Below are 25,518 nucleotides of genomic sequence, written 5' to 3' on the forward strand. Positions count from 1 at the left end.
CAGTGACCCACCTCAGCCTGTGATTTGCTTAGTAAGCATTTCCTGCTATCTGAAAGCACTGGAATGGCAGGAGGTATGGGCTGTATGTTTTTTTTTTTTAGGAAAATCTGAGTCCTTTAATAAATTATTATTGGGTAATCAGTCAAGGCAGAAATCACCGCGGCCAGTAATGGGCAGCGTGACACTCCAAGCCCTGATGTCACTCTGGGCCCGGGTGTCATGTCCCTGAGCAGAAGAGGAGTGCAGCCGGGTCCAGAGGGTGTTAACAGTCAATGGAAGGTTCATTCAAAATTCTGCTGCACTAGTCTAACATTGGTGTGAATGGGTCTTCCATTGACCCATTTACTCTGCAAAAACGTATTGCAGAAATCCTGACCAATGTGGACAGAATACAGTGACCCCCCGACCTATGATGGTCCCGACATACGATCATTTCAACATACGATGGCCTCTCAGAGGCCATCGCATGTTGAAGGCAGCATCAACATACGATGTTTTTGTACGTCGGGGCCATCGCAAAAACGGCTATCCGGCAGCGCAGACTTCTTCAGCTGCCACCGGATAACCGTTTACGGTGCCCCGTGAGCTCCTGTGATTGTCTCTTACCTGTCCTCGGGGCTCCGGCGCGTCCTCTTCGGGATCCTCTCCATAGTCGGCGCTCTCCATCGTTGTCATCACGTCGCTGCGCACACCGTCCCGTCATCCAATAGGAGCGGCGTGCGTAACGACGTGATGGTGGCAACGGAGAGCGAGGATGCCGGGGAAGTAGAGGCCTTGCCGGATCATCGGGGACGCGGCGACAGCGATGGATGGCGACATCCAGGGCATTGGTGGCGGTCCGGAGCGGCGGGGACACGTGAGTATAACCTCAAATACCAGTGGTCTTCAACATGTGGACCTCCAGATGTTGCAAAACTACAACTCCCAGCATGCCCGGACAGCCAACGGCCACTGTCCTATACTTTACATTGCACGGATCGCTCAACATACGATGGTTTCAACAAACGATGGTCCGTTTGAAACGGATTACCATCGTATGTTGAGGGACCACTGTATCTTCTTACAGTTTCTGAAAATTAGATGTTAGTACTGAAACATTCCAAGCAACCCGTTCTACCTCGTCCTAGAGATGCGCTATAGGATTAAAGGAAAACTCCGATGCAGCCTCCCCCCCAAAAAAAATTAATGCCAAAATGTAGCCCATTAAAATACCTTTTGATGGAGCCCTCAATCGTTCGCATTATGTGCCTGGCCCACGCTGTAAAACTACATCTCCCAGCATGCCCGCTCGTCACATCCGGCCTGTATCTCCCCTGCTCGGCCCCCTCCAGAAATCATAATAAATCACGCCCCCTCCACGTTTGCTGAGCTGAGCCTATGGCAGCTCAGCGCATATATAAATATATTAGTGAGGGGGGAGTAGCCGACTCCGGGCTGGGAGGCCGGCAGAGCCTCCAATGACTCATGGGAGGTATGAGTCACCGGGCTAAGTTGCCGGTGGAGCGCTCGGAATAAGCGGTCGAGCGTCATCAAATGCAGGAAAAGGACCCAGCTTCCGGTCAGCGGAAAAATGCAGGAGAAGACCGGGAAAGGGGCCATATGGAAAGCGCAAGTATATTAGAATGCTATATAACTTTGCTTGATGCTTCTTTTGCCCCAGAAAAGATTTGCATCGGAGTGCTCCTTTAAGATCTGGGCACTGTGAAAGCAGTGGAAACTTCCATGTTTCTGGAACCAATCCATGACTATACGGCATAGTGCATTGTCCTGCTGAAAGTATCTTTCTGCCACAGGGTGAAAACATGCTATTGAAAGATGTATTTTGTCCTAGGCTTTACTTAGATAAGCCTTAGGCTGGGCTCACACTATGGAATTTCCGAGCACAATTCCACTTCGAAATTTCAGTGCAGCAGAGTCTAATTGCTGCCAATGGGATTCCACTGCACAATGCACACAATGAAATTTCAGCGGTGAGCACTGTGGTCATGATGTCAGCAGAGAGCTCTGTGTTCCAAAAAGAAAAGAATTTCCTCTGTAGTATTCAGCAGCTAATGCGTACTGGAAGGATTAAGATTTTTTAATAGAAGTAATTTACAAATCTGTTTAACTTTCTGGCACCAGTTGATTTAAAAAAAAAAAAAAAGTTTTCCACCGGAGTACCCCTTTAAAGCGCATCCATCTCTTATAAAGTGTAAACTGTGTTTGTTATCAAAATCACATTAGAAAATATACAAGGCCCTATTGGTAATATTGCTATTGTGTATTTTAGCTCATCTAAGCTCCAGTAGTTTACCTGTAGAAAATTACTTTGGAGGATCTTTCACACCACATCCTTGTTCTTTCTATTTTATCACTATTCTTTACTGACTTGTCATTGTTGTCTCCCAAAGGCTGTCTTTTGCTTCTTACTGGGCCCAGAGGAAGGACATCATGACAGACGAAGCTTAAGTATCTTCTCTCTGGATTGCCTTTGCTCAGTATAGCTTCAAGATGAAGAACACAAAGAGCACAGGTCAGATTTCAAAGCATTACAGGGTCTACCAACATATATAGTAAACAGTGTGGTTACCCAGGGGGTTGTTTGCTGGGGTTAGTAGTGCTTCTAGAATCGTCAGTGGTGCTGTGAGTGGTGTCGCAGTCCCCAGTGTAATCCAACCCTAGGTACACTCAACTTTTATTAATAGAGGGCCTCACATATTGGTGGTGAATTGATCCCTCTAAGAAAAGTCCATGTTAACTGTGTACTCGTGATGTTGGGCGAAATGCCCTTGGTTTTATGGTATATGCAGTTAACCTGACGCAGGGAAACAAGGAGCAGGTGCAACACAATTTTACTTTCAAAGCTTTCTGATGTAAACAGCAGTAACAGTTCTTCTCCACATTTTAGGCTGTAGGCGCTGCAAGAGTTAATGTAGTGCACGTAGTAGAGATGTTTTTTTGCAATGTAGCAGTGTCCCAATGTGATGTGTGGCCTCTCTAGCGCAATCCTAAAGTACTCACTGAGCAAGATCTTTTAAGTGGTATAACTGAAGTCATAGGTAAACTTCTACAAAGCATACCATATCAATGGTGTTTAATAAACTGGGACGTGTATCACTTGGCGTACCCAGATGTCATCCCCCCCGACTCTGGATGTTTATTGCTAACCAGACTAGGACCAGGTGGCATGCGGCACCCAATTTTCTCTGTCTGTTATCAGGCACTTCAGTATTTTACTCTTTTCTGAAAGCTCCCTAGTACTAGTGGTGGACACCCTGACAGCAAACATGAATGGCTGTGTGTTTAAAGGAAATCTGTCATCAGAATCACCCGCATTAAACCTGTTACACAGCCCTGTAGTGCGGTTGATCCTGATTAAAACGCTTCTTACCTGGTTAAAAATGGTTCAGTGGTTCTTCAGATATCTATATTTTTAGTTTTCTGTTATTCCCTGGCTTGGGACTCAGTGGGAGGTCTTATCATCTGGGACTCGGCCACACGTCATTCTAGCTGGGCGGAGCTGCCGCCCGGCTCATGAATATTCATGACCTTATCCTCATGCACCAGACCTAGAAAAAGGAGTTAGACCACGAGGATAAGTTCATGAATATTCATGAGCCGGGCGGCAGCTCCGCCCAGCTAGAAAGACGTGTGGCCGAGTCCGATATGATAACACCTCCCACTGAGTCCCAAGCCAGGGAATAACAGAAAACTAAAAATATAGATATCTGAAGAACCGCTGAACCATTTTTAACCAGGTAAGAAGCGTTTTAATCAGGATCACCCGCACTACAAGCCTGTGTAACAGGTTTAGTGCGGGTGATTCTGATGACAGATTTCCTTTTAAAGGGTACCTTTCATCCAACAAACTTTTCATATATTATAGATTAATGTATGCAGAATAACTTTCCCATTGCATGTTATTAAAAAATATGCTTCTTTCTATTTAATTTTCCACTTTGAAAAAATTACTGGAGTTCTAAATCTCAGACTGCAGCCGGGACACAGACAAGCTCAGCACTGCTCGAGCCTGTCAATCAGACAGGCAGGAGCCAGCACTTGGCTCATAGCACAGCAGGGCATACTCCTGACTCTGCCTTACTGCATGCCCTCATTCATTTTACTATCTGAGCTCTGATCTTTCTTCTCTCTGCACATGCAGTTGTAAACAGAGAGAAGAAGATTCAGAGCTGCCAGCTGCTGTGTTCACAGCTTCTATGCTGGGCCACGCCCGCTTCCTCCCTCACTTTAGGACAGCTGAATGAGCAGCCAAGATGACAATAAATCAGGTAGAAACAGGAGGTTTTGAATGAAAAGAAACACAGGGATAGTGTCAGTGAGAGTCAGAGTCATGATAGGTACTCTTTAAGTTTCTCTTTCTCTTCGTGGCTCAGACTCTTTTTATCCTTGGACTTGATCTCAACTACAGACAGGTGAGCGGGGACTCATATGGACATTCCTGACCTATACCTGCAATGTGATGTAGGCTCTTAAAGGAGACCTAACTCTCAAGTGTGTGACATGTGTGTATGGTGTGGTTAACCCTAAGTGTTACCTTGCAGTAGCAGCATTTTGGGCAGAATACAATAAGAAAGGTACATAAAAAAAAGGCATAAGCGTTCATTTACCACCTAGAAGACCAAACCCTGTTATGGGATATTACAACAGTCCAAAATACCTGAATCACTTGATTGCCCCAAATTTTCTCAAAATGCAGTTATAAACCTGCTGTTATTGGTTGGTCTGTGATGACACACTTCAGATCAGAAGTCTAAAACTTAGTTGGGTCTATGTCACAGACCTGTGGAATGAAGAGATGCTATAGAGCACATTCTGAATTATCGAAAGAGATCCTTGGTGGGAGTATAGATGTAGTGCACTCCTTAACAAAGGCATAACGTGGAGCTCCTGTAACGGAACCCCCTCTACTTTCAATGTGACATATATAATACTGGTGTCTGGTTTTCTGACAGAGGAGCCTTTGGACTCCCCCAAGCAACAGTTCTTGGTGCAACTACTACCTCTATACCTCCATTAGCTGGGCCCTGTTAGCTGATCACACAAAACTCCCATGCTGGGTGATTCTTCCCGGTCAGACAGCTTAGAAGTAAGCACTGATCAGAATAGGTATACCTCCAAATATTTAAATTCCCAAATTGCTGGAAGTTTGCAGCCCCATGCCACTCAGAAACCTCCATGCAACATAGAAAGGCAATACCCTTTTAAGGAAATTTAAACAGACCACAGCCCCTATAAGGTTTAGTTTACAGGACAGTCCCTGGAAGAACAGGACTGTGGGCATTAATGATTCGAGTATACAATACAGTAGATACAGTAACAGAGTTTCATAGTACGATTGATTCAACCAAGGGGTCTAGATTAAAGGGAAGGTGATTCTATATTTCTCCATATGCATATATAACCTAAAGATGAAGATAAAGGTCTTATCTTCATGCTGTTTTACTTAAAGAAACTGTCCAGTACAAAAAAGTCATATTTGGCTTTTTGAGAGCAAATTTTGCTCGGGGGCATGTCGCATTTAGGAAGCCCCTATGGTGCCAGGACAGCAAATAACCCCCACATGGCATACCATTTTGGAAACTAGACCCCTCGGGGAACGTAACAAGGGGTACAGTGAGCATTTACCCCTCACTAGTGTCTGTCAGATCTTTGGAACAGTGGGCTGTACAAAATTTTTAATTTGCACAGCCCACTGTTCCAAAGATCTGTCAGACACCAGTGGGGGGTAAATTCTCACTGCACTCTTCATTACATTCCGTGAGGGGTGTAGTTTCCGAAATGGGGTCACATGTGGGGTTTTGTTTTTTTGCGTTTGTCAAAACCGCTGTAACAATCAGCCACCCCTGGGCAAATCACCTCAAATATACATGGTGCACTCTCCCTTCTGGGCCTTGTTGTGCGCCCCCAGAGCACTTTGCGCCCACATATGGGGTATCTCTGTAGTCGGGAGAAATTGCATTACAAATTGCATTACAAATTTTGGGGGTCTTTTTTCCCTTTTACCTCTTGTCAAAATGAAAAGTATAGGGTAACACCAGCATGTTAGTGTAAAAAAGGTATTTTTTTACACTAACATGCTGGTGTAGACCCCAACTTCACCTTTTCATAAGGGGTGAAAGGAGAAAAAGACCCCCAAAATTGGTTAGGCAATTTCTCCCGAGTACGGCGATACCCCATATGTGGCCCTAAACTGTTGCCTTGAAATACGACAGGGCTCCGAAGTGAGAGAGCGCCATGCACATTTGAGGCCTGAATTAGGGATTTGCATAGGGGTGGACATAGGGGTATTCTACGCCAGTGATTCCCAAACAGGGTGCCTCCAGCTGTTGCAAAACTCCCAGCATGCTTGGACAGTCAACGGCTGTCCGGCAATACTGGGAGTTGTTGTTTTGCAACAGCTGGAGGCTCCATTTTGGAAACAGTGGCGTACCAGACATTTTTCATTTTTATTGGGGAGGGGGGCTGTGTAGGGGTATGTGTATATGTAGTGTTTTTTACTTTTTATTTTATTTTGTGTTAGTGTAGTGTAGTGTAGTGTTTTTAGGGTACAGTCACACGGGTGGGGGATTACAGCGAGTTTCCCGCTGCGAGTTTGAGCTGCCGCGCAAAATTTTCTGCATCGCAAACTTGCAGCCTGATACTCACTGTAAGCCCCCTGCCCATGTGAATGTACCCTGTACAGTCTATCAGTGCATGCTGGTAGTTGTAGTTTTGCAACAGCTGGAGACTCACGGGTTGGGAAACACTGAGTTAGGAAACAGACAATGTTTCCCAACCAGTGTGCCTCCAGTTGTTGCAAAACCACAACTCCCAAACATTCTCAGGCATGCTGGAAGTAGTAGTTCGGCAACATCTTTAGAGCCAGATGTTGCCGAACTACAACTCCCAGCATGCTTGGAGTTGTAGTTTTCCAACATCTGGAGGACTACAGTTTGCAGACCACTAATACAGTGGTTCCCAATCTGTGCCCATCCAGATGTTGCAAAACTACAACTCCCAGTATGCCAAAACTGTCCAGGCATGCTGGGAGTTGTAGTTCTGCAACATCTGAAGGGCCAGATGTTACAGAACTACAACTCCCAGCATGCCTGAACAGTAAGGGCATGCTGAGGATGTGTAGTTTTGCAACATCTGGAAGGGCACAGTGGTCTCCAAACTGTGGACCTCCAGATGTTGCAAAACTGCAACTCCCAGCATGCCCAGATGCCAAGGGCTGTCTGGGCATGCTGGGAGTTGTAGTGTAAGGGGACCAGATGGAGCAGTCCAGATCGCGGTCTGGACTGCTGCAAAGGTCCCACGCCGCCGCCGAAGATCAACTCACCTGTCGCCACCGCCCCCGGGATCCGGGTCTTCAGGGACGAGGTAAGTACCGGGGCCGGTCCCCAGCACTCCCCCGCCACATCCTCCGGTCTTCCTCCCGTTCTCTCCGGACTTCCAGGGGCCGGGCAGGGTGAGAGGAAGTAACCACCCCCCCCCCTGCGATTGGTCGGTTAGCTAAACGAGGAATCGCAGGGGATAGGAGGAGGTGGCAGCCTCGCTCCTACACTTCAGCATGGTCCTGGCTGTCGCAGATCGCAGGGGCCATTTCCCTCGCGATTTGCGACGATCGCCGACATGGGGGGCCTACATGGCCCCCCTCGGCGTTTGCCCTGGATGCCTGCTGAAGCATTTCAGCAGGCATCCGCTTCCAATCTCTGCCCGGCGCGCAGTGATCGGAAACTGCCAGGACGTCCGGGGACATCCTGGGTCCTTAAGGGGTTAAAGGGGTCATCCAGGAAAGAACAACTCAACTTCAGCAGCTGATAATTATTGGAGGGATTAAGATTTTTTAATAGAAGTCCTTTACAAATCTGTTAAAATATCTGGAGCCAGTTGACATAAAAAATAAAAGTTTTTTTCCTGGAATACTCCTTTAAATGTGAACTTGCTTTCCAAAATCCAGTTGTCTATACAGTAAATAGCAATAGTAACACTTTTCAATAGTAACACAAAGGCCCTCATTTACTATTCTAAACCCGACCTCTTTTGTCGGGTTTTTTTGTCGCATCTTTGTCTGCGCCATATCGCAGACATCATGCGCCAGTCTGCGACACGATGCGACATTTTTTCCCGACAGACCCGATGTGGATTCTCCCAAACCCGAAAAAGGGGCGTAACCCGACATTTCTGAGCTTTCCCACATATTTATAAAGGTTTACAACCCGAATTTGTTGAATTGTTGTGGATTTTTTCCCGACAACTCAGAGGAGTTGGAAACCAAAACCAACAAAACCCACGTGCGACAAACAGGATGCGACATAATAATAAATACCAGGGGAAAAAAGCAGTCGGGTAAGAAAGCAAGATAGACTTACAACCCGATTTTCTTAGTAAATGAGGGCCAAAGTGTTCAATTTATTAATATATAGCAGCGATCTCCAAGTTTTGACCCCTTCACCTCGCTTCTGCAAAGCAATGAGCATGCTTGGAGTTGTAGTTTTACAACAGTTGGAAAGCCATATGCTAAAGGCCACTGGTGGAGAAGAACTTTGTAGAAATTAACATATTCTGCTGCTAAATAAATAATACTTCTCGTAAGTACCACAGATTGCATGCAGAGGTGTAACTTGAAAACTCTTGGGTCCCCATGTAAAATTTTGAAAAAGGGACCCACCTACTATGTGCTGTATATAGTATGGGACAGATGTACAGGAGCAGATGATACCCCCGCTTCCCTCACAGTTTTACGTTTTAATGAATCATTACTACTTAACCAAATAGAAAGTTTACTGCTTGGCTGTGTGAGGAGTTGGAGATGTTCTGTTCCCTCCCCCACACAGTGATTTACCTATCTTTAAACAAAAGATTCAGTGACTGCCTATGGCAACAGATATCCTCTATCCCAGATTTACTTTTGGAGGACAATTTTGGGGTCACTCAGTCTTATATTTTCTTTGCCTTCAAGCATCCCATTTGGGTGAAATCTGAGTAATCTTAGTTGGCAGCCCACTGAGGTTTAACCTTAACTTAGAGTGTACTGACAAAGTAAAAACAAGGCTGACTGAACATATAGATATATATTAAAGACTGTTCGAAGCATTACAGATATTAACTCATTCATCAGCAGAGCAATCGTGCAACATTATTATATTCTTTGTATTTAATAATTGCGTGGAATGTCTCTCTCTACACCCTAACTGAGACCCACAAAACCCCTTCAGGTCTGATAATGCTGAATTTATAGACCCTCTGTATTAAACAAATATAACAGATGTATATACATATATATATATAATGCAAAATCATCTGTACAGATGATTTTGCATTTTGCATCACTGGACTAATACGGCTACTCCTAACTACTATATATATATATATATATATATATATATATATATATATATATATATATATAATCTAGTGAAGCAAGCCAATAGTGTTAGTCTAAACTCAGATGTACATATACTGCATGGATATCCCTCCCCCCCCCCCCACACACCTTTATTGTGATTACAGTGACATCTTGTAGCTCACAAGTGATGTCTTCTTGAAGTTGTTCCCGCTCCTTTATTTTTTTCCTCCATTACACCCAGACGCCGATGACAACTTGCTCCAGCCATGTCTTCTCTCTGCACAATCTGCTGGACAGATATTTTAGGGTATGTTCACACGGTGGAATGTCCATGCTGAATTCCGCCGGGGTATTTCACATCGACCTCTGCAGCAGAGTCCCATTGATTTCAATTAGATTCTGCTGCACTGTGCACACAGTGTAATTTCTGCATCAGATGTTTCTGCTGTGGAAATTCTGATTCCGGCATCCAAAGAAAGAATAAACATGTCTTTTCTTTCTGCAGATTTCACTCGCAAATGCATTGCCGTCTATGCATTTCTGAGCAGTCCTAGCAATCCTATTGATCAAATGTGCAGAATTTGCTGACATTCTGCACATTTTATGACGTGTAAACATAGCCTAAGGCTCTGCATATTCACAGCATCTTTTCAGCTTTTCCCCACCCATAGTGCCCCAATGGTAAAAAAAAAACCAACTTATACCTAGGTCCCTTTGTGCCCCACACATACAGTAGATAGCCTCCTTTGTGCCCCTCCATGCAATGTTAGCTTCTTTTTGTGCCCCCACACAGTAGATAGCCCCCTTTGTGCCCCTCTCAATAGTTATCCTCTTTTGTGCTCCCCTGCAGACAGCAGATATATCCTATATCACTTGGTCTTCTTCAGATAAGTACCGTGCCCCTGACTGTGCCAGGTAGAAGTTCTAGCTGTCATGATTGCTAATAGGCTGCAGCTTACAAATGAGAGTGACAGAACTACGCTGTAGGTGTTGGAATGCTTTGCTGAGTGTGAGAGTCCTAGATGTTCTTCTCCTGACACTCTCACTGCCACACTTAGCATAGAATCATGATGCATAAAGGGTAGCATTGAGCTTAGTGTGACCAGTGGGGTCTATAAACCTCCCTGACTTAGTGGCCCGATCACATCTGCGACCTCTGTGAACCCTATTGCCATGCCGCTGGACCTATACTATACAGTATCCGTAGGCTTATTTTGGCAAGTACACTATGCAATCTCCAGATGGCCGAAACCTGGCCAGAGATTCCGAGTGCAGGCCTCGCCGATTTAATCAGTTGGCGCTAGGACCGCACAGACATTGTTGCCCCCATGATTGGCCGGTTTCACACTACGGAATTTCCGAGCAGAACTCAGAAATTGCTGTCTATGGGATTTTTGCGTATTTCCAGCTGGAGATTACGCAGTGTGCAACTGGCCAATGAGTTCAATGTTTTGAAACACCAGATGTAAACCAAACAAACACCAATAAATTCAATTAGATCCATCTGGATAAATTGGTGTCCACTGTGCAATGAACTGTAAACTCAGTTTTGTTTTGTTTTTGTCGGGACTCCTTTGTCCAGAACAGAGCTCTGTCGCAGATGTGTATTAAGCCTAAGCCCAACATGCTGTCAAATGTATTGTCCCCCTGTCATTTTAGGATTGGTTAGTTTGGGGATTGTTTCTGCTAGAAAAAAAGGTGTAAAGTATCATTGAAGGGGAGAGGGTTTATGCAAATCACAGCAGTATGATGTTAAAGGGGTAGTCCAGTGGTGAAAAACATATCCCCTATCCCAGGGGTCAGCAACCCGCGGCTCATTCAAACCTTTGCCGCGGCTCCGCTCTGGTCTGAGACTCCGCTGGCCCCCCCTGGGTCCGGGCCTGATGTCATTGACGACGTCCTCCTCCACACAGGAGAACGTCTTACGTCACTGAAGGGGCGGCCCTCCACTGCTGGCGCCACAGAGGCTGTGGATAGCGGTACCCAGTCTGGGCGGCCGGCGGGTAAGAGAGCGGCGAGCGGGTGACAAAATGAAGGGCCGGGTTATCATGAGGGGCCGGGGGACTTGGGGGGGAGAGATTTTATTGAGTGGCTGTGGGCGAGGGAGCCACCGGGGGTAATTAGGTAAATGTATGGCCGGCCCAGGATCTTGTAGTAGGGTCCAGACCTGCTCAGGGGGATCAGGGGGGTTTAAATTGAACCCCCTTGATCCCCCTGTGGTATATTCATTGAGATTCTTCCCCCCCCCCTCTAATCAGGGCACAAATGGATCAGGGGAGAATTAAATTGGCTGGGGGGGGGATTACAATCAGAGTGCCTCCAGCTGTTGCAAAACTACAGCTCCCAGCATGCCCAGACAGCCTTTGGCTATCCGGGCATGCTGGGAGTTGTAGTTTTGCAACAGCTAAAGAGCCCCAGGGTAGAGGAAGGTGCTCTACATTGTTTCACAATCAGACTGCCTCCAGCTGTTGCAAAACTACAACTCCCAGCATGCCTGAACAGCCTTTGGCTATCCGGGCATGCTGGGAGTTGTAGTTTTGCAACAGCTAAAGAGCCCCAGGGTAGGGGAAGGTGCTCTACATTGTTTCCCAATCAAACTGCATCCAGCTGTTGCAAAACTACAACTCCCAGCATGCCCGAACAGCCTTTGGCTATCCGGGCATGCTGGGAGTTGTAGTTTTGCAACAGCTAAAGAGCCCCAGGGTAGAGGAAGGTGCTCTACATTGTTTCCCAATCAGACTGCCTCCAGCTGTTGCAAAACTACAACTCCCAGCATGCCTGAACAGCCTTTGGCTATCCGAGCATGCTGGGAGTTGTAGTTTTGCAACAGCTAAAGAGCCCCAGGGTAGGGGAAGGTGCTCTACATTGTTTCCCAATCAAACTGCCTCCAGCTGTTGCAAAACTACAACTCCCAGCATGCCCGAACAGCCTTTGGCTATCCGGGCATGCTGGGAGTTGTAGTTTTGCAACAGCTAAAGAGCCCCAGAGTAGGGGAAGGTGCTCTACATTGTTTCCCAATCAGACTGTCTCCAGCTGTTGCAAAACTACAACTCCCAGCATGCCCGAACAGCCTTTGGCTATCCAGTCATGCTGGGAGTTGTAGTTTTGCAACAGCTGAAAAGCCCCAAGGTAGGGGGAAGTGCTCTGTTTCCCAATCAGGGTGCCTCCAGCTGTTGCAGCTGCCGCTTTTGCCCCACATTAAAGACAGGCCTGAGTAGGACCCTCATCATCCACCAACAACACCCTCCCCCCAGCAGTAGCACCCCCATCATCCACCAGCAAATCCTGCTGATGGATGATGAGGGGTGCTATTACCACATGGATGATGATGAGGGTGCTACTGCTAGCTAGCCTGTGTGACAATGAAGGTGACTTCTTACAGCCCTGATGTGCAGACATTGAGCACTGAGGTTCAGGAGCAAAAGTCCCATTAACCATGTAAATTAAATATTTTAATTAGCTATTAATTTTCAAAAATATATTTTACATTGTTAAGTGAAAGTCCTTTTTTTCTTCAGATTGACAGCTGACTGCACAATCCTGTATATATAGCATTAAGGTAAGAAACAATATATGCAGTGTTATATTTGTTTTAAACGTCACAATGGTTTTGCGACTCCCAGTTTTTTTTTTCCTGCGGAAACGAGTCCAAGTGGCTCTTTTTGTCGTAAAGGTTGCAGACCCCTGCCCTATGCTAAGGATAGGGGATAAGTTTGAGATCGCGGGGGGTCCGACCGATGGGGCCCCCTGCGATCTCTCTGTACGGGGGCCAGGCTCTCCGGCCAGATAGCGGGTGTCGACCACCGCACGAATTGGCAGCCGACACGCCCCCTCAATACATCGCAGAGCCGGAGATTGCCGAAGGCAGCGCTCCGGCTCTGCCATAGAGTTGTATTGAGGGGACGTGTCGGCTGCCGCTTCGTGCGGTGGTCGACACGCCCCCTTCCCACGGGCTGTCCGGGCCCCGTACAGGAGATTGTGGGGGGCCCCAGCGGTCCAACCCCCCGCGATCTGCAACTTATCACCTATCCTTAGGATAGTGGATAAGTTGTTCACCACTGGATATCTCCTTTATGATTCAAAATACCTATCTGAGAGAGGGATTGGTCAAATTGCACTTTACCAGCACTTGAGAGATAAATAGTAACTGAATAAATGATCTTATTCATGAAATTGTTACTTTTAACATAAATTAAATTTAGTTACGTTAGGTACAAATAAAAGTTAAACTTGTTCTGCAAAAATATATATATGTAGGAACAAAGCCTGAAAGGTGTTATCACTATGTAGGAATAATGAGGCAGCAAATACTGGAACCTTGTGGCAGGAAACTATCCACTTTAGATATTGCCATATTTTAGTTTTGATAACTAGAAACACAATTACACTTTTATTGCCATTCGAGACTAAAGAGCACAGAGAACATTTAAAGGTAACATATCACCTTGAAAATGCAGCATGAAACATTACAGAAGGAGCTCAGCAGACTGATATATATGTGATGATCTAATGGTTAAAGGGGTATTCCAGGCCAAAACTTTTTTTTTTATATATCAACTGGCTCCGGAAAGTTAAACAGATTTGTAAATTACTTCTATTAAAAAATCTTAATTCTTCCAATAGTTATTAGCTTCTGAAGTTGAGTTGCTGTTTTCTGTCTGCTTTCTTATGACTCGCGTCCCGGGAGCTGTCCAGCTCCTATGGGGATATTCTCCCATCATGCAAGGGATATTCTCCCATCATGCACAGCTCCCGTGACGTGACATCATCATTGAGCAGTTAGACAGAAAACTTCAGAAGCTAATAACTATTGGAAGGATTAAGATTTTTTAATAGAAGTAATTTACAAATCTGTTTAACTTTCCGGAGCCAGTTGATATATATATATATAAAAAAAGTTTTTGCCTGGAATACCCCTTTAAGATTGTGATGCCAGAAAAAGTCAGCAGTGGTTACCCAGAGGATTTCTTAGTGATAGTCAGGGTTGATGATGCGGTAGTGGTCCCTGAAATATGTCATGTGGCTTGAGTAAAGCAACCCTGTTCCAATAAAGATGTTCCCCTTACACAAGTGCGGGAAAGAGAAAACCTCTAAAGTCAGGGTTTTGAAAAACAACTGTATACTTTATTCCCGAGGCAGATTTGTACAATGCAAATACTTTGGAATTGTTGCAGGAATTTTTTTTTTTTGGTTTCAGGACAAAGTAGAATTTTTTTCACTATTCACTGTCTTTCCTTTTAGAGTTGTGCATTATACACAAACTTTTAGCTTTATGTGGTTTTGTTACTTTAGTGCTAGTCTTGTATTTTGGTACTTTCTTGTTAGGGTCTACTCTAATTTCTCTGTATCTGGACTTCAGAATGTCCCTTAAGGATGTAGACTGACATTGTGTTGCACTAACTTGCATCCTCCTTTTTCACTGAGCAAACAGATTTATACAGATGTGGACTGTGGTAAATGAACAAAATTCCCCTCCACTTACTTTTAGAGACTTTGTTAAAAAACGCCACTCCTTTGGCATATCCAGGAGAAACTCCATACCAGTTGATAACTGGACAAGGACCAGGAGGCAAGATGATGCCCAGTTTTATTTTGCAATTAGGCCCTAAAATTTCACTTCTTCCACTTTATCCAGGAAAAAACTTTTTTATATATATATCAACTGGCTCCAGAAAGTTAAACAGATTTGGAAATGACTTCTATTAAAAAATCTTACATGTTTCAGTACTTATGAGCTTCTGAAGTTAAGGTTGTTCTTTTCTGTCTAAGTGCTCTCTGATGACACGTGTCTCGGGAACCACCCAGTTTAGAAGAGATTTGCTATGGGGATTTGCTTCTAAACTGGGCGGTTCCTGAGACAGGTGTCATCAGAGAGGACTTAGACAGAAAAGAACAACCTTAACTTCAGAAGCTCATAAGTACTGAAAGGATTAAAATTTTTTAATAGAAGTAATTTACAAATCTGTTTAACTTTCCGGAGCCAGTTGATATATATATATATATAAAAAAAAGTTTTTTCCTGGATAACCCCTTTAACTGTGCTGAAGACTTGAACTTGGACAGGACTAGGAATATTGTGGCCTACTTACATCAGGTATGCCTGACTCTAGCTACACCTGGGCTCACTGTTGTACAGCTTCCTCATATTAGCTGAGCTGAGGAGCTGAGCTCCTGACTGTACCACTGCTAACACTAGACTGACTAGAAACTAGGTTTTCTACATCCTGTCCTGGGAATAGGGGGGAAGTAGGACAGCTCTTAGGATTTGTTGGCTAAGAGGTAGACATGTGACCAGATACTGCTTCTCTTCTGAGGATCTGCAATAGCTGCACATTTTTGCAAACTTTAAACCCTAGCATGCGGGAAAAATCTCAGTGTAAGCACAAAATATACATTTTCAATGTAAAAAAGCAAAGAGATATAGACCTTAGCACTCTAGACATATGTTTGACTGTCTAGCAAACCTTGTTAGATTACAGCCGCTTAAACTAAATTCGGAGTAGTAGCTCGTATACCTGTACTGGGTCACCACATATACATTTGTGAAAAAGACTTAGTAGAACTTGAAATTTATTCATTTAAACCTCTGCTCATATTGACAGACATTTATCAACCGATTTACCCGAGTTTTTCCGCATAAAATTGTCGAAAAAAATCGCAATTGCGCCACCGTCTTTTTTCGGCCAACTATCTGCCACAAGAGCGAGAAAAGCATTTTTATACAAATCGGCATACATAAGCGTTTTTACAATTTTGACTTGCCATAGTCAGAAATGTATCAACCACGACATTTGCAAAAAAGTCGCTAAGGCTTTAAAAACCTACTCACTTAGGTGACAAAAAACTCCCGCTTTTGTTTACCTGAAAAAATTTTATTAACGCCGTGCAACAATATAGTAAATGTGTCGCACGTAAGCAGAATGGAAGTGAAAAAAAAAACAACTAAAAAATAGCATACCTAAGCAAACTTTCATAAATGCCCCTCATTGAGTTTATATGTTCAATAGGTGGTTCTGCTTTAGTAAGTGACAGTTATCCCCGAATGAGTGTGCACACAGGGATGAGTGCCCCTTACTAAACAGGACTTACCACTAAACTTACTTACTAAATCCATAATAAACAGAGAAGAAATTAATAAATTGATGTTATGATCCGCGTTCCGGCCGTGAGCGCATGGCCCTGCTCACCCCCTCCAGCCGGCAGGGCTGGGATTCGCATTATGGGCGCACCCGCATGGGAATCCCATCCTGTCACTCACCTCGGCCTTCTGCTGCCTCCTCTCCTGCCTTTCAGCTATAACATTTAAAGGGCCAGTACGCCCATAATTAGTTTTCTCAGCTGTGCCTCACTTATAAATCCCTGCTCATCCCACACATTCCTGCCAGATCTTTGTTGCCTTGTGCCATTGAGAAAGCATTATTCTGACTGTGTCGTGTTTCTGACCCCTTGTTCTGTAACCTGACCTTGCTTCTGTGCCGCCTGCCTACTGACCTCCTGCTATGTCCCTGACTACACACCTTTGCCGCCAGCCCTGACCTTCTGCTATCCTGACTACAAGTTGCTGTATCCCTCCTGTGCCTCGAATCTCCTCAGACACATGTGTGGTTGAGTCGTGCCAGGGGTAGCGACCTGGGTGCCGCCGTCCACAGCAAGACCATCCCACTTTGCGGCGGGCTCTGGTGAAAACCAGTGGCATATTAGACTCTGCTCCCTGGTACGGCCCGCGTCATCTGCCACACAGGTCCAGCGAATCCACTACATCCAGTGTTCCTGTCTGCCAACCGTGAGTGTTACAATTGAAAGTTCTATGGAATATGTTTCCACAAATATATAATCTTCTTAGTTTGTCTTGCTCTAAACCATGCATTCAATTTTTACATAACAAGCTCCCTTTAAAGATGCTCACCCCATCTCTTCATTTAATGTATTAATATGTCAAATGTTGGGTCTGGGTGTACGGCGCAAGCTTAGGATCTCAGCCTACTTTGTAGCAGACAAGTGCCAGCTGCCTTATGTGGCTGACACTCACCATCTGCAGCCAAAAGAGATCACTTTTGGCTTACTTGATGCCACAGTCAAAAGTGATCTAGGGTTGGGTCACTTACTTTTAGTCAAGGTGTACTTATTATAGTCTGCTATCAGATTAAGGTCCAAGTTGAACACTTAAGCCAGATTCACATGTAGCGATTGCAATGCAGATAAGGCCATGGCTGCACTGATATGCAAGTGAAACAGCAGTTTTTACTGCACAACTATAAACAAACATACTGCTTTCAGTTCAAAGTAATATAGAATCACACTGATATGTATGTCATTGTGGCTGCAGCCTTATCCCCAATGCAACTTCTATGTGTGAACTCAGCCTAACCAAGGTTAAAACGGCATACGGTACCCCCTGAATATAATGCTTCCATACATGGTGCCCCCTGAAAATAATACTGCTACACACTGTGCCCCTGAATATAATATTGCCACACACAGTCTTTTTCTGAATATAATACTGCCATACACTGTGCGCCCTGAAAATAATACTGCCGCACACTGTACCCTTTAAATACAATACCACTACACACAATACCTTCTGAATATAATGCTGCCACATACTGTGCCCTTAAATATAATATTGCCACACACAGTCTTCCCTGAATATAGTACTGCCATACATTGTGCCCCCTGAAAATAATACTGCCACACACTATACCCTTTACACTGTTAAAGGGGTACTCCAGTGCTTACACATCTTATCCCCTATCCAAAGGATAGGGGATAAGATGCCTGATCGCGGGAGTCGCGCAGCTGGGGACACCCGGGATCATGCACGCGGCACCCCGTTTGTAATCAGTCCCGGAGCGTGTTCGCTCCGGGTCTGATTGCGGTCGACCGTAGGGCCGGCGGCGTGTGACGCTCCCTCCCGTAGGCTTGCATTGAGGGGCAGAGCGTGACGTCACACGGGGGCGTGACGTCACACGCCGTCGGCCCTGCGGTCGACCGTAATCAGACCCGGAGCGAACACGCTCCGGGGACTGATTACAAATGGGGTGCTGCGTGCATGATCCTGGGCATCCCCAGCTGCGGGACTCCCGCGATCAGGCATCTTATCCCCTATCCTTTGGATAGGGGATAAGATGTGTAAGCACCGGAGTACCCCTTTAAGAACGAAAGGCGTAAAGGTACGACCTTGTGTCCTGGTACTTAAGGAGCTGCGCTTGCTTCAGAGAAGTGAGGGTTAGCTACTATCGGTAGCCTCACACTCACTGCTTATGCTAGGCAGCTGCGGTCCCGCTGCTGCCCGGCATTTAATCCTTTAGACGCCATGATCAATTCCGATGGCATCTAAAGTGAAAGTGGAAGATGGCGGTAGCTCAGTGGAGTTCACGGAACCCCCGCGACGTGATCGTGAGGGTTCCGTGAGCCTAAACGGCAGAGAAAGGTCCCCTTACCTGCTGCCCGATTGCCAATCCAATGATGTAGCCTGGCTGATGTAGCCAGACTATGTCAGTGGATTGCCAATCTTACTGTGTAATTCTATGCCATAGGCATAGCATTATACAGTAAGTGCAATCTAATGATTGCATATAAAAGTCCCCTTTGGGGGGAGCCTAAATCCCTGTATACGGAAAAATAAAAAGTTGCAGGGGTCAGAACATGACAATTTTATGCATACCACTTTTGTTAAAATAAAGTTAGTATTTTTTTAAAATTGTATAATAATAGTAAAACTATATAAATTCAGTATTGTTTTAATCGCATTTACCTACAAAATAAACATAATGTATAATTTATACCACAAAGTGCTCTGCGTGAAAAAACAAACTCCCCAAAAGTTTAAAAATTGCAGTTGTCTTATAGATTTTCTTTTGCAAATAATATATATTTGTGGTGTCCCGTACTGGACTCGGTCCAGTACCTTTGTCGTAAGTCCCCACAGTCAGAGTTCCTCCATGCTGGTAGGGCTTTCCTGGTGGGTTAACCCCTAGTCGCCTCATAGTTCTATTCAGAAATGTATATATTTTATATATTTTGCTATAGTGTAAATACATGTACAGGACCTTAGGTCATGTGATTGTTAATAATTGTGTTATGCTAAGGCTCAAGGACCTTTAGGTGGTGTGATAGGTCATATGATGTAACTATAATGCCTTGGTTTAGGACTGACAGGTTTGGGGACCAATAAGCTTTAATCCTGCCCCTTCTGTATTTAAGGGCGCTGTATCCACTTAATTTCTCTCTTAGTTCCTGGTTGCAAAGCAAGCAACATCTCTCTTAGTTCCGAACTACCAAACTGAGCAGATCTGTGATCACAGCTACAAGACAAGCTAGGCCTGAAGCCTTCCACTTCAGCGCATTCTAAATCGTGAGTTAATCTAACTCCATCCTACCAATCCTACGTGACTACTGAACCTAAACATACCTCTAAATTCAGTGGAACAGCATACAGCAAAAGTCAAAGCTTATTTTACCTCAAAGTCCCAGCCAACCTGTGAGGAGCCTAAGTCCCGGTCCTCTTGCAAAAGACTGTTTGTTATTCACCCTGCATAAAATCTGCAGTAAAGTTATTTCAGGTTTATTTCAATTCCGGCTGTGGACAATCCTTTATTCCTCCCTATCGTTCTTGGGATGGGTGGCGGTAGGACATTTATATATCTAGAGGAAGCCTTCACCCGGGCGTCACGACAATCAAGGGTTAATGCTACACCCTGCAACACTACTCTGCAACACCCCTGTTCACTCTACATCCCCCAAGTTCACCACATAGCTTTTTGGCGTCACGAACAGGATTCGGGTGTGTGCCTACAGCTGTTGCCACCATTAAAGAGAACTCCCCCATTAAGAACTGTGATTAATGAACTCTGCAAAGATTTCGCAAGCTGTGAATAATTGTGCGCACACGTGTGTACGGGACTATGCTCATAATACTGTGTGTGAGAAGTGCGCACAAAAAGTAAGGGGGGGAGGCAAAAATTTGTTTGCTGCGAAGATGTGTAAAGTGCGTAGTGAAGCCATGCTACGATCCTCTGGGCCATCCATCCCTGAAGGGGTTAATTACTTGCCTGGAAAGCGCGCAAAAAAGTCCCGCGCTGCTCCACGACCCGCACCTGGGCGTGGACATCAAGTACATGTGTCGCAGCCAAAAGGGAACTTAAATTGATTGCTGGTGTTCACCGGGGGACCGGAAGTCGGGGCTGCACCGATGACGTCCTTCCGGCCGGCAGCCATTTTGGAGAAGCCCCATATAAAAGGAGCACTGCAGCGCGACCTCTTCAGTCTGCACGAGGAAGAAGAGAGTACAGACATGGCAGAGAGCAGCGTTCCACGTGGAGTGAGTTCCAAGATGGTACCTGAACAATGAAAGGTTGCCGCAGCGCAATTTTTCCAGGACTTGGCCGACCGCCTTTAGCGGTTGTCGCTCAGCACTGAGGGGAACAGCGATCTGCCTCCATTGCCTGATGACGACGCCTGGACGGCCACCTCGACGGGGGAATCTCCAGGGACTTCCAGAGCAGCATCACTGGTGAGACTGTCCCCTCACCACCAGAAATGGGGGTCCTGGGCTGAGATCCCGACGGAGGAATCCAGTGTGAGTATCCTGGCGGAAGCCGTGTTTTCCTCTTCCTCCAGCCCAGAGCCAGAGATCCCCTTGTCCCAAGTCACCCTGCTGCAGCACGCCAAGGCTAATCTTAAGGGGCCAGTGTACCAAAGTGTCAAGCTGCATTTAAAGGGCCAGCACACTCAAGGTTCCTTTAAAGGGCCAGCGCACCCAACCTGGTCTGAAAATGTGCCTAGGCCTACTCCCTGCCCAGAGGTTTGGCCTCACCACCAGGCACCTACAAAAGTGCCGCGGCCTACTCCTACCAAGGAGGTGAGGCCGGATCAATCGGCACCAACGATTGTCCCACTGGCCTCTACAGCAGCAGCCGCTAACTTCATGGTTAATTTGAACCCATCTGTATCCCAGTCCAGGCTCACAAATGTTACTTGGGATATCACCATTAACCCTGTAAAGGGGTCCTCACCTTGTTCGGAGTCCCAGCTAGGCAAAGGTCCCATCAGGAGATGGTGGGGCATTAGAAGAGGTTTCAGGTAAAGCCTTATTAACTCTTTGGTTCAGTGTTTTTGTCTTCCACAGACTATATTGTTGCAACATGTTCAAGAAGGTACCTGTGCAGGGTTAATAAACAGTGATGTCACAGTACAGGGTTAATATTTAGGGATGTCACAGTACAGGGTTAGGGTTATATGCACAGTAATGTCACAGTACAGGTTTAATACCGGTTAATTGACACAGTGACGTCACATTACAGGGATAATACACACAGTGATGTCACAGTACAGGTTTAATACACACAGTGACATCACAGTACAGAGTTAATAAACATAGTGATTAGGGATGAACAAATCAAATCTGCCAAATCCGAATTCGTCATGAATTTCAGGAAAAATTTGCACAAATTGCTTCCTTAAACTCCATTTAGTGCGGTCCAGGCTCCAGGGCATCTAAAATGGCAGATCCCCATGTGTTAGGGTCACGGCAGGTGGTGGGTCCTCTGGGCCTGTGTGGATGATGAAGTGAGTTTTGCCAGGGAGTGAAGTCTAAGGTGCCGCTGGTTTTCACCAGAGCTCGCTGCAAAGCGGGATGGTCTTGCTGCAGCAGGTGGCACCCAGGCCGCTACACCTGGCATGACTCATTCATACAGGTTGCTGGGATGTGGTGTGGCACAAAAGGAAACTGGCAAGACGAGGTCAAGGTAGCAGTAGGTCAGGGCAGGTGGCACAAGTGCAGGGTCAGGTAACGGAACAAGGAACAGGAACATGAATATCAGTAACACAGTATGCTTTCACTAGGGCACAAGGCAACAAAGATCCATCCGGGAACAAAGGGAGGAGCTCATACTTAAAGACAGGGTGCAGGTGTAGACACTTAATTAAATGAGTACTGGCCCTTTAAATGTAAGAGCTCCAGCGCGCGCACGCCCTGGGAGGCAGGGGCACGCACGCCGGGGCTGCGAGGACAGGGAGACTAGGGAGGTGAGTGACGGGCTGGGATTCACATGCGGGCGCATCCCGCGATGTGAATCCCAGCTCCGCCAGCAGCAGGGACATGACAAGAGAGCGCTCACGGCCAGCGTGTCTGGCCAGAGTGCAGATGTTACAACATGTGAGGACATGGGGCAAGGAACTCTGGGAAGGCGGGTAGGTGGAATGACCCTGAATCACATGCAGCATGCATCCTATCAGCAGCCAGCCACCCCTGTGATGTCACAGCCCTATATAATTGGCAGTCATGTTGCGGCCAGTCACTTCAGCGTTTTATTTCAGAGAGAGCGTTTCACTGCAGGGAGAGAGAGAGCATTTTGTGCCTGGCACAGAAAAACAGCTTTACGGCAGCGATTTACCACAAGCCCAAATCACTGCATAAACGCACTGACAGAGAGAGAGAGAAAAAGTACACTTTTGGGTGTAATACACAGCAACTCCACTGCTGCAGTGGTGTACAGCAACTCTAAAGCTTAAAGGGGCCAGTCAGGCAGAGCAGTAAAAGCCATTGTTAGCTGCTATTAGTGCCTAATAGTACTGTACTGAGCTCTACTACACAGCGATTCTGTACTGCTGCAGTTGGTTGTACAACAACAACTGTAAAGCTAAAAGGGGCCAGTTAGGGTGAGGAAGAAAAGCCATAGTCACCTGATAACAGTGCCTAATACAGGTTCCATAGCGGAGCTTATTGTTCTCTCTGAAGTGTAACCTGTGCGTACATAGGTGGTGTACTTTTTCTCCTGAAAAACTAATTTTGGCCTAGTTACTGTGAAAGGCCATCCAAAGCTACACCCTTGTTTCTGTAGCCTTATACATTTTTAAGCGGAGAATATTGTCCAGCTCTCATAAGTGTAAACAGTATATACACCTACGTAGTGTACGTTTTTTTTTCCTGAAAAACTCATTTTGGTCTAATTACTGTGAACGGCCAGCCAAAGCTACACCCCTTTTTCTGTAGCCTTATACAGTTTTAAGCTGAGCATATTGTCCAGCTCTCATAAGTGTAAAGTGTAGGTTCATCTGCGTGGTGTACTTTTTTTTTCCTGAAAAACTTATCTTGACCTAGTTACTGTGAAAGGCCAACCAAAGCTACACCCTTGTTTCTGTAGCCTTATACAGTTATAAGCTGAGCGTATTGTCCAGCTCTCATAAGTGTAAAGTGTAGGTACACCTACGTGGAGTATGTTTTTTTTCCCCTGAAAAACTAATACGGGCTTAGTTACTGTGAAAGGCCAGCCAAAGCTACACCCTTGTTTCTGTAGCCTTATACAGTTTTAAGCTGAGCATATTGTCCAGCTCTCATAAGTGTAAAGTGTAGGTACACCTACGTGGTGTACGTTTTTTTTTTTTCCTCCTGAAAAACCAATTTACCTAGTTACTGTGAAAGGCCAGACAAAGCTACACATTTGTTTCTGTAGTCTAATACAGTTTTAGGCAGAGAAGTGCCAGGACATGCACAGAGGAGTGGCAGAGGCCTAAATTCATCAGGCACAGGCAGAAGTCACAGCAGAGTAGGGACGTGTGGCAGCAGGAGTCACAGCGAGAGGTCTGAGCTCCCAGTGTCAGCTAGCAGTCGTGTCTCGACCAGCAACCCAGCAGCCATAATTGATTGGTTCACTCGGTCATCCACTTCATCCCAAGTCACATCCAACACCCCCAGTCAACAGTCGGTAGGTTCCTCAGACTCAACTCTCAGCTAGTGTGGCCCATATGATGCTGCTTCCACCTCCTGGCTCTGTCATTGTAGAATCCCACTGTAAATGATCCATTATATTCAGTACATGTTTAGTACCTTTTATGAAACTGGGTGTAACCCTGGTTAGGGGCTGCAGGTAACGGTCAACCCAGTCTCCCATTCTCTCCCCCAAAGATCCAATGCCTGCCACTATAGGGCGAAGGGGAGGTGGAAATACCCTTATGTGGACTTTGGGGAGAGAGTGGCAGACTGGAGTGACTGGATTCGGTACCATAAGATATGATTTTGGTGTCAATGACCCCCATTTGTGCACCTTCCTCCAATAGTTTGTCCAGGGCTGCTTGGCAGTTTTTTGTAGGGTACCCCTGTAGTTTTCTGTAAGTGGTGGCATCTTGGAGCATGTCTACATTAAGCTTTTCATATAAACCTGCATCCAAGATTACAATTGATCCCCCCTTATCTGACTTATGAATAATCACATTAAGATTGTTTTTGAGCTCCTGTACTGCCATTTTCGCAGCCGTGGACAAATTGGAATGGGTGAGCATTTGTTGGCTGTTGTTTTACTATGTAATTTTACCAAATTGGCTCCACCAGATCCTGGAACTTATCCAGGGCTGGTGGGTGAGATGCTACAGGGTAAAAATCTCTATTTGATGCACAGAAACCTTGACCGCTGTCACAAAAATTTGATGACTCAATACTTTTAGGGTAAGTGTATTTTTTTGGGTCAACATAATCTACATATAACTCCACATTGCTAGCATCATCATTAACATTAGTAACAGAGGGTGCTGCATTCTCATGAACAAGATTAGACTCCCTATCCCGCATGTGAGAAATGTTTGTATAAAGTCAGTTTGCAGGCCCACCTGTTTATATCCAGAATGGTAGAAAAAAGATTAACGTCACAGGTTGGAACATAGTTTAGTCTCTTACCTAATGCAGAAATTTGTGGCGCAGTTAAAGTGGAGGCAGAAAGGTTGAGAACTGTGTCACTCACTTGTGAGGGGTTCGGGATCGAAGAGCGTACCCGCCTGCATCCACGCTTTTTCCCCCTCACATCATGCGCCTCCGCGGCAAAACCCCAACTGTTCCTGGGGATCACCAGCAGGTGCTGTTTGATTGAAAGGCTGAACAGCAGCAAACAGGCTCTCATTAGATGACAAAATCTCCTGGTCACTATCCACATCAGAGAAACTGACTCTGCGTTTTACATTGCGGTTTCTCTTGCGGTATCTCCTCTTTTTTTATCTCCATTTGTTGTTTTCAGGATAGATCTGGGAGTGTTAGAATCATTGGCTGCTGCTTTATACGTAGCCCACATGTACACCTCATCTTTTTGATAGTCTGTGGTGTCACGGTTAAATTTTCCTTTTTAGTGTCCATGATTTTAGACTCTAACTCTGCAACTTTAGAGGCAACTTTTTCCTCCAAGACTTTGTAATTTTCATTA

At 45.5% G+C, this 25,518-nt stretch overlaps 1 long non-coding RNA gene across 1 annotated transcript in view; it reads left to right on the top strand.

Annotated features, from left to right (window-relative positions):
* The first annotated feature begins 2,396 nt into the window (after positions 1 to 2,396).
* Positions 2,397 to 25,518, top strand: part of LOC130295014 (uncharacterized) — a 226,952-nt gene continuing 203,830 nt past the window's right edge. The window contains exons 1-2 of the long non-coding RNA XR_008848661.1: positions 2,397 to 2,512; positions 12,850 to 12,890. This is a non-coding gene — a long non-coding RNA (uncharacterized LOC130295014). The remainder of the gene's footprint in view (positions 2,513 to 12,849; positions 12,891 to 25,518) is intronic.

The sequence above is a fragment of the Hyla sarda genome, chromosome 11 (assembly GCF_029499605.1).
Source record: "Hyla sarda isolate aHylSar1 chromosome 11, aHylSar1.hap1, whole genome shotgun sequence".
Lineage (NCBI taxonomy): Eukaryota > Metazoa > Chordata > Amphibia > Anura > Hylidae > Hyla > Hyla sarda.